The following is a 10,393-nucleotide window of genomic DNA, read 5'->3' as shown; positions in this document are numbered from 1 at the left end:
CGCTGTCAGTCCGTGTTGATGGTCTGCCTCAGGGCTGGCGACTTCCCCACTGGCCCATGGGCACCCTCCACAGCGCCTAGGGGGACCTGACTCCCACCCCTCCACCCACTACCCATCCCCTGGCCCAGATCGCCTCGGCCTCTGTCTGTGAGCTGGTTTCCAAACAGCGGCCATCTCTTGGGGCGGACAAGGGGTGTTGAGCATGGCTGTTGGACTAGACTGCTCAGGTGATGTCATGCACACAGTGCCTGTCTTTGCTCCCCACCTGGAACAAGCCCACTCAGACTGGTCCTGGGGACCCTGACTCCCAGAACCCAGTCTCCCAGGCCACGTGATTCCCCCATCTTTTGGGACCTTAGCACCCTTGCCCCTTTGGCCCCCCAGACTCCAGTCTCCTGGATACCCCAACTGTTGTGCTCCCAGATCCCCTCTCCCAGGTCACCTGACTCAAATTTCTGGACCCTCAGTCCTTTGACCCCTTTTCCCCCTTCCTCCAGTCTCCCAGGTCCCCCATCCCTGGGTCCCCAGACCCCAGTCTCCGAGGTCCCCCATTTCCTGGGCCCCTCAGCCTCCTGGTATCTTTGGCACTGCAGAACCTACTCTGCTGGCCTCCTGGGTCCCCAACACTCTGACCCCCATCTCCTGAGCACAGGTTTCTCCTGAGCTGGGTGGGCGGACCAGACACAGTGACTGGTAATGCTCTCCTGGTTTATTCAGGACAGGGGCCCAGGCAGCGTAGCCAGAAGGGTGGGGTGGGAGGTGTGGGGAGAGACACTGGCTGGAAGAGAGGTGAGGGTGTGGGCGTCCACCCCCTCCAGCATAAAGTCTCTTTTGTGGCACGGTGATATAGGGGGGTGGGCATGAGGGCCCAGCAGGACAGGATGGGGAGTTGGGGGTGCAGAGCCTTGGCCATGGGGAGCAGAGGCCAGCCTGAAGTTCCAGGAGTGTCCATGTGGGGGCAGCAGAGGGAGGCACGATGGGATCCAGGTGGCCTGACTCTGTCCCTGGACTCAGCTATGTGGTGGTGGTCTCAGGTCACAGCCAGGTCTCCCAGGACACGGAGGAGGGGGTCTTTGAGGGGGCTTCCAGGCCTGGGGGTGGAGTGACAGGTACCCAGACACCTGCATCTACAGAGGGTGGCGCCCTGTGCCCTCTGGCCGTGATCTGTGAGGCATCGGTCCCCTCCACACCCGTCACTGCTGCTACCACAGACACACAGGGCGAGGGGCCCCCCGACTACTGGGTCAGGCATCACCCTCCCCAATGCCCACCCAGAACAGCCCACCTCGCCTCCAAGTAGCCCCTCCAGATGCCTGCAGGAGACCAGGTGGGGACTGCTCCTGGCTGGCAGGCAGGAGTGCCCGCTGGTGGCCGTGTGTCTGAGCTATCCGGGCCCTGGGGAAAGAGTTTGGACATGAGACTCACACACTACCTCCACCTGGATGGTCTCCACTGAGGGCAGAGAGCGGAGACTCTGGGAGCATGGAAAAGCCAGAATGTACCAGTGGTCACTTTCATGAGGGAAGGGAGGGACACGCTTGGCTCGTGTTTTTGAGCTGATGTGAAGGTTAAAGGAGCCCCGGTAGCTTCGGGTGGCTTCACATAGGCCTGCTGAACTGCAAGGTCGGCAGTTCAAACCCACCAGCTGCAATTAACAACCTGATGCTTGGCCCGTGGCACCGCCCTTGACGACGTCCGGGATTTGGTTTGACTCCAGCCCGCACTCGCTGCCCCTGGAAACAGCCATGGGAAAAGCAAAGTGCGTTGCATCAGATATAAATCAAACCAACGGCCCTCGAGTCAATTCTGACTCACGGCCACCCTGGAGGACAGTGGGGAAAGGCTCCTGAGGGCTTCCGAGGTCGCCCACCATGGAAAGAGACAGCCTCACGTTTCTCCCTTTTGGAGGGCCGGTGGGGGGGTGGGGGAAGTTCAAACCGTGAACCTTGCGGTTAGCAACCCAATTTGTAACCCACGGCGCTGCTCTTGACCACTGAGCCAGCTCCTAGGCCCTGGGCAAATCTGCTGCACGAGACCATTTCTGTAAAGTATTGAAGGGCCAAGGAGTCCCTGTGAGGGCTGCCAGCGGAGAAACAGGAGTTCAGCTAGACCTGCCCCAAGCCGTGAGGGTCTCTTCCACCTCCGAGATGTGTGAACGCTGAACCAGGGAAGGAGTTAGCCCTGGAGAAGAACAGCAGTCTTTGAATTGTGGTGCCGGCCAAGAATATTAAAGGTTACCACGGACTGCCAGAAGAACAAATCGTGTCTTGGGAGAAATGCAGCCAGAAGGTTCCTTCGAAGCAAGGCTAGCAAGACTCGGTCTCAAAAGAAACGAAAGGAAAAAGGCAAAAGACTTCTTTGTCTCTCGTGTACTTTGGTTGAATCCGGAGGGACCAGATCCTGGAACGAGGACATCATGCTTAGGCTAGTAGAGGGTAATCGCAAAGAGGAAGACCCTGGACCGGATGGGTGGACCCAGTGGCTGCAAACATGGGTCGGCATCGAACCAGGATTGTGGGCACGGTGCCCAGCGAGAGTGCTGGGAATGCTAGAGGGGTGGAGGTGTTGGGTAGCTCTCCCTGGGTGTTGCTTATCAGCTCCACTATCAGGCCACCGAGGGTGCCAGCCCTGCTCCACCCTGCCCTGGCAATGGTATGTATTTGGGTCCTCACTCGGGGGTCCCGCAGAAAGCCTGGTCCCCAAGATCGGAGTGCAGGGGCCAGGTGACAGACGGGCCTCGGGCTTTAGCCTAAGTGCACGGGTCCCAGATGGAGCTATGTGGGTCCAGCCAGGCTTGGAATCTCCACGCCCCCTGCCCCACCCACTCAACCCCATCATGGCTTCCTGCCATCGTGCCATGTGACTTCCAGAACACCACGCTGGGCTTGCTGGGCTCGGCTCCCGCTCACTGCTGCTGCTGCCGCCGCTGTCCGCTGCCCGGGGGACACAGACTGTTCTTTCTCTTAGCACCACTGCCTGCTCTGAGCTCCAGGGTGTGGTGGTGCCATTGTTCTGTACAATTGCCCCCGGTGCGTCCCGGATCTCTGTGCTCATGCACCACCCCCACCCCCCACGCAAACCAAACTCACTGCCACTGAATCCATGCGGCTTCACAGCGACCTTGGGGGGCTGGATAGAACTGCCCCTGTGGGTTTCCAAGACTGTAACTCTTTACAGGAGTAGGAAGCCCTGTCTTTCTCCCTTGGAGAGGCAGGTGGTTTCGAACTGCTGACCTTGTGGTTAACAGCCCAGTGCAGGAGCACTATGCCACTGAGGCTCCTTAGCCAGGGCCCACAAAATCCCTGCTGGGATTGGGACTGGAACCCCATCAATCCGACAGCAGAGTGTCAGCCCACTCTTAACTCAGTGCATCCCCCACCCATCACGCACGGGCAGCTGGAGTGTCAAAGGCCCGAGCGTGTGGAAACCACACGACTCCAAGGGGAATTGGGGGGCCACATGGTTCAGTGGCTGGCTTTACTGTAGTCCATTGCCAGGTCTTTCTTGCGAGGTGCATCTGGGTGGACTGGAACTGACCACTGACCCCCTTCCAGTTAGCGGCGAAGCTAACTGACCATTCCAGTCACCCAGAAGCTCCGGTTCACAACACGAAGACTTCTGCTCCGGGGTGGGGCTGTGGGTTAGGCCTTGGGCTGCTAACTGCAAGGTGGGCACTTCAAACCCCTCCAGTGACAGCACAAGAGAAAGGCGAGGCTGTGAGCCAGTGTAAAGATCAGAGACCCGGGACGGGGTTGCGGTGAGTCAGAATCGGCTCGATGGCAAGGTGGGTACCAGTACGTGCTTTGGGGTTTGTGATGTCTTTGATAAGGGGCCTGGTGTCATAGGGGGTCGTGAGTTGGGGGGCTAGCCCCAAGGTCAGCAGTTCAAAAGCACTTGCCACCGCCAGTGGGTAAAAGGAGGCTTTCTGCTCCCGTCAAGATGTATAGCCATGAAAATCCAGGGGTAGTCCTGCGGCCCTGGAGCAGGGGTGGGACCATCCACCCGAGGGCATATGAGACCCGTCATATTAGGTCACAGTGATGAAATGATCGACACCAGCTGAGATCCCAGGCCCCACCACAGAGAAGCTGTGCCAGCCATCCCATTCCAGAGCTCAAACGCACTGCCACTGAATCCAGGCTCACTCATAAGAGCCCCAGAGCATGGACAGAGCTATGCAAGTAATACCTGAGGTCCAGCTCTACGTCTTTAAGAATTTCTACTGGCAAAATCTGTACACAGAATAGATTCCTGTAGTAGTTATTTAGCCTTACTTCAGTACAAGAAAATGTTCAAAGGCGACAAAATGAAACTGCTCGGTCCTGTGCCTTCCTCAAAGTTGTTCCTGCATGTGAGTCCGGTGTTGCAGCCAGTGTCCGTCCATCTTGTTGAGGCCCTTCCTCTCCTTCGCTGCCCCTCCACTTGACCAAGCAGGATGTCCTTCTCCAGGGACTGGTCTCTGCTACCTAACAACACCTCACCATCTGCAGCAGTTACATCATCCGTCAACTTGAGCGAAGGGGTGGAGTCAAACCTGTCAATCAGGTCTTGGCCAAGGAGGCCTCTGTGTGGGCATGGCCTTCTCCTGTCTTCCTCCCTGGAGGCAGGACACACACTCAGGCTTCACATTCTTCCTAACAAGCCAGATGGAGTCACGCTGATGGAGCCAGAGCCCGGGAGCTGGAGGAACCACGTGGAGACCCACGCCAGGGTTGAGATGCTTCCACCGCCACTGAATTTATAAGACTTTCCCCCCACTGGCCTGTGATCTTCCTACATTTGGGCATCAATGCACAGCTGCGTGAGTCTAAAGGAAATTGTGGACTAGTATCAGACAAAGGCGCTAATATCAGACTTATGGACTTGATCTGGACTGGGCTGGGATGTTTCTTAATACACAATTGCTCATTGATATAAAATTCTCTCTCGCACATATATGAGTGTCAATGAATTTGTTTCTCTAGTCAACCCGGACTAACACACCATCCTGGCCTCCAAGGAGCATTCGGGCTGTACTTCTTCCAAGACAGAGCTGTCTGTCCTTCTGCTTGTCCGGGGTATTTTCCATATTATGTGCCAGCACCACACTTCAAACTCATCGATTCTTCGTCCGTCTTCCTTCTTCAATGTCTGACTTCTCATGAATATGAGGCGATTGAAAATACCCTGGCTTGAGTCAGGCACACCTCAGTCCTCAAAGTAACCTCTTTGCTTTTTAACACCTAAACGAGGTCTTGTGCAGCAGATTTACCCAATGCAAGGTGTCATTCGATCTCTAGACTGCTGTTTCCATTAGCAGTGGTTGTGAAATCCATGATGACGCCAGTCTTTTCTCCATTTATCATGTTACCTACCGGCCCAGTGGTGAGGCTTTGGGTCTTCTTGACATGGAGCGGTGATCCAGACTGGAGGCCGCCGTCCTTGATCTCCATCAGCGAGTGCTTCAAGTCCTCCTCACTCTCAGCAAACAAGGGTGGGTCGTCTGCCTATTGCAGGTTGCTAATACGCCCTCTCCCAATCCTGATGTTGCTTTCGTGTTCATATGATCCAGCTTTTCTGGTTACTTGCTCAGCATAGAGTTTGAATCGCTGTGGTGAGAGGACACACCCTCCTGCACACCTTTTCCTGATTTAAACCACGCAGTACTCCCTTGTTCTGTTCGCACAACTGCTTGTCGATCCGTGTACAAGTTCCCCCGTGAACACAATGCAGTGCTCTGGAACGCCCATTCTTCTCGGGACGAGGAGGGGTGGTTTGTGATGATCCGCACAGTCGAATGCCTTTGCGTAGTCAATGCAACACACGTAAAATTCTTTCTGGTCGTCTCTCTGCTTTCAGCCACGATCCATGTGACACCAGCGGTCACAGCCTTGATTCCATGTCCTTCTCTGGATCTCTGGCAGCTCCCTCTCAATGGACTGTGGCGATCACTGTTGAAGAATTTTCAGGGTGGGGGAAAAATGTTCCTTGCCTGTGATCGTAATGACATTCTTCTATAATCTGAGATTTCTTTGGGGTCGCCTTTCTTTAGAATGGGTACAAATATGGATCTTTTCTAGTCAGTTGGCCAAGTAGCTGTTTTCCAAATTTCCTGGCAGAGATGAGCGAGCGCTTCCAGTGCTTCAGCAGGCTGTTGGAACATTTCAATTGGTATTTCGTCAATTCCTGGAGTCTTGTTTTTGATTAAAGCCTGCAATGCAGCTTGGACTTCTTCCTTCGGCAGCATGGGATAATTGGCCAATGCCGGCTAGTTCTTTGGAATGCAGCGATGCTGGGCATTCGCTCCAGTTTCTCTGGATTTGCCCACAGAATCTTTCCGGATTGCAACTCAAGGCTTAGATTTTTGTCTTGTTTTAATTATTTCTGTGGAAGATAAGATATGTCTTTTTTTGTTTGTTTGTTTCCTTGCTCTGGGTCTTTGCACAGTTCACGCTAATATTTTACTTTGTCTTCTCGGGCTGCCCTTTGACATGTCCTGTCACTCCACCGGGACAAACCCTCTGTCGCTGAGTCAGTTCTGACTCACAGTGACCTTGTCGGACAGAGTAGAATGGCCTCTGTGGGCTTCTGAGACTGTAACTCTTTATGGGACTAGGAAGCCTTGTCTTGCACCCTCAGAGTGGCTGTTTTGTTTTTTTATCATTTTATTGGGGGCTCGTACAGCTCTTATCACAATCCATCCATGGTGTCAAGCACACGTACATATATTGCCATCATCATTTTCAAAACATTTGCTTTCCACTGAGCCCTTGGTATCAGCTCATTTCTCCCTCCCTCCCCCTCATAAACCCTTGATAATTTATGATTTATTATTTTTTCATGTCTTACACCTTCACCCACTTTCCTGTTGTCCATCCCCCTAGGAGGGGATTATATATAGATCATTGTGATCGTTTCCTCCTTTCTTCCCCCCCACCCCCCCCACCTTCCCCTTACCCTCCTGGTATTGTTATTCTCATTATTGGTCCTGAGGGATTTATCTGTTCTGGATTCTCTGTGTTTCCAGCTCTCATCTGTACCAATGTGCATGCTCTGGTCTAGCAGGATTTGTAAGGTGTAATTGGGGTCATGAGAATGCAGGGGGAGGAAGCATTAAAGAACTAAAGTTATATGTTTTATTGGTGCTGTACTGCACCCTGACTGGCTCATCTCTTCCTTGTGACCCTTCTGTAAGGAGATGGCCAGTTGCCTACAGATGGGCTTTGGGTCTCCACTCCGTCCTCCCCCTCATTCACATTGATGTGATTTTTTTTTGTTCTGGGTCTTTGATGCCTAATCCTGTCGAGACCTCAGTGGCTGGGGGTTTTGAACTGCTGACCTTGTGGTTAGTTAGCAGTCCCTGTGTAATCACTGCCAACAGGACTCCTCCTCTGAATCTGGGAGCACATCTAGCTGGCTAATTCTTAAATAGATAATTGTATGTGGCCCACAAATGATGTTATAAATAGCCAAATGGCCCTTGGCAGGGGGAAAAAAAGTTCCTCCCCTGTCTGAGAGAATCACTCCCAATCAGAATCTACTCAATGGCAGAGCGTTTGGTGGGTTGGTTTATGGTATTTTATACTTCCAAAACCAAACTCGCTGCCAGCTAGTTGATATCGACTCATAGTGACCTCATAGGGCAGGCTAGACCTGCCCCTCAGAGTTTCCGAGAAGGGAACTGATTATGGGAGTAGAAAGTACTATTGTTCTCCCCAAGAGCAGCTGGTGGTCTCGAACTGCCAACCTGGCAGTTAGCCACCCAATGTGTAACCACTTTGCCACCAGGGCTCCTCATGTTTGTGTGTATGTTCTGTAGACATGCCCACCCAGTGCAGGACGATGCTCCTCTGTTCCCATGGTGGGAGGCTGACCGAACACCAGGAAGTGTTGTGACATGCCCTCCCCTGTCCCTGGTGGCTGCTGAGCCCGCTGTGCTGTGCGGGTGTAAACCTAATACATTGTCGCTCCCTCACAATCTCTCCCTCGCCATCTTTTGGGGTTTGAGTGAAGACACTGCTGGGGAGTTTTGCGAGACAGCGCCAATCCTTTTGTGCATGCAAAGGTTCGATGGCCAGGTGATCGAAGCTCCCGTGCTGTGCTTGGGCATCCCACACCGTCTGTGGGAGACGGGTCGGGTCGGGCAACACAAGAGTTCCCGGTTGTGGTGGTGTCTCTTGAGAGCCTGTTTGTTTGCCTTGGCCAGCCTCGGCTCTGAGAGGGAGAGAGCTTAAGCAAATGGCCATGTGTTGTAACAGCTATTATTTTGTAGTCTAGTTTCTGAGATCGATGAGTCATATCCGTGTGTGTATTTCTAGCAGACAATTGGTCTTTCCTATTAAGTATTTAAGTGCATAAATATAAAGGAACCAGCCCCATGTCTTATTACTTGTGGGAAATAAGTTTTTTCCCCAAGCAAGTTTTCTCTCTCTCTCTCTCTCTCTCTCTCTCTCTCTCTCTCTCTCTCTCTCTCTCTCTCTCTGTCATTTTTACCTGGTAGGAATCACCTCTCTTTTCTCAGTTAATGTCATGTCTTCCGCTGTATGTAAGGTTGGAGCCAACTCAATTTCAGCTGGGGAGAAAGACGGGACCTTCCACTGCTGCAAAGAGTGACAGTCTCGGTTCTCCTGTGTCCCACAGGGGTCGCTGGGGGTCGCATCCACTCCATGGCAGAGGGCTTCAGTTTTGTGTGTAGTCGTGCTGAAGGAGGACGCACTGGGCTGCTAACTGCAAGGTCAGCAGTTTATCAACCACAAGCCTTGCAGTGGGAGCAGGAGGAGGCTTTCTGTCCCAGTCAAGAGTTACAGTCTTGGAAACCCAAGCTTCTAAAACTTGTCCCACAGGGTCCAGATGACAGAATTGGTTTGAGTTTGTACATGTTCTGGGAAAATCCCCAATTTCCTCATTGGTTCATGATCTGTTTACATCTTTTTCCCTTCTGTGGTTGTTTCTCATTTATATCAAAGTTTGTTCTCTCTCTCTCTCTTTTCATTTATACCCACATTTCTGTATTTTTATCCCAAATAAAAGCAGACTGTGCAGCTAAATTTGGATGTCAGATAAAAACTCACCGCCATCGAGTCGATACCAACTTAGAGCCATTTTCCAGGACAGAGTAGAATTGCCCCTGTGGGTGTCTGAGGCTGTACGTCTTTACAGGCACAGCCAGCCTCGTCTTGCTCCTGTGGAGCAGCTGGTGGATTTGAACTGCTCATGCTGCAGGTAATATCCCACCTTGTAACCCACGATGCCACCAAGAGTCCTTGACATCAGATGAGCAGGAGACATTGCCTTGCAGTACAAGTATTTACCAAATATGACCGGCCTCTTTAGACTGACACAGAAAGTAATTCCCATGGCCTGGCTGCCTGTCAAGGAACCCTGGTGTTGCGGTGGTTAAAGTGCTGTGCCACTAGCCAACAGGTTAGCAGTTTGAACCCGCCAGCCACTCTGGGGGAGACAAAACGAGGCTATCTGCTTCCTGAAAAAAATGGCAGCCTTGGAAACTCTATGGAGCAACTCTCCGTCTATCAGCATGGCCGTGAGTCAGCATCCACCCAGTGGCAGGGTTTTGGTCTGGGTTTTCATTTTACGTTAGATTTGAGATAATTTCTACATTCCCACTTTTCATTTTGCTTACCCACACTCACATCCTTTCTATACGTGGCCAGGCAGTAGCTTACTTATCGCATCCCTCCCCACTCCCCTCCCCACCCCACCCCGTCCCAAAGACTTGGGGAAATACAAACTTTGTTTCAAATTGATCCCGTTTTGCTTCAGGTCTTGCTCCTATTTTGCTTGTTCTTTATTGCTTCTGTCTGCTTTTCATAATAACCTCCTAACTTGGGCACTTAATTTTGATTCTTACTAAGGCAACCAATGAAGGCTATGAATTTTCCTCAGAGTCTTGCTTTAGCTGCATTCTGGGTAGGTACTGTTCTCCACAGTATTTTCAGGATGTTACTGTTTGGTTTTTGATTTCCCGTGTGAACTGTGAAGCGGTTAAAGGGACGGTGGGCTGGAGCTGTTTGTCTGCTGGTGTTGCTGGCATACAGACAAGGGCTGGACAGTCTCCCAGGGAAGGATGTGTGTGCAAGGAGGGAGAGGAGTGGGGCTTTCTGCATGGGTCTCACAAGCCAAGGAGGGCTTCCCAGGAGGTCAGGGCAGGGTCAGAGTGCACTTTCCAGGGCATCGGGAGTGGGTTGAGGTGGTGCCGATGACAAGGATGTTCAAGATTGATAAGTAAGATAAGACAGAACATCAAAGGGCTCCCGTCAGTCTTGGCACTGACAGGTTCTGGTCATGTGTGCAGAGTCCCAGGGCCAGTGAACCTCAGATGTCCAGGGGTGGTTCGTGGGGGACGTGTTGATCTAAGGCCAATGACTGCAGGGGTGGGAGCAGAGACCAGTTCTGT

Source organism: Tenrec ecaudatus, chromosome 16, assembly GCF_050624435.1.
Source record: "Tenrec ecaudatus isolate mTenEca1 chromosome 16, mTenEca1.hap1, whole genome shotgun sequence".
NCBI classification, from domain to species: Eukaryota; Metazoa; Chordata; class Mammalia; order Afrosoricida; family Tenrecidae; genus Tenrec; species Tenrec ecaudatus.
The sequence above is the reverse complement of the archived record's forward strand: the minus strand, read 5'-3'. Positions refer to the sequence as shown.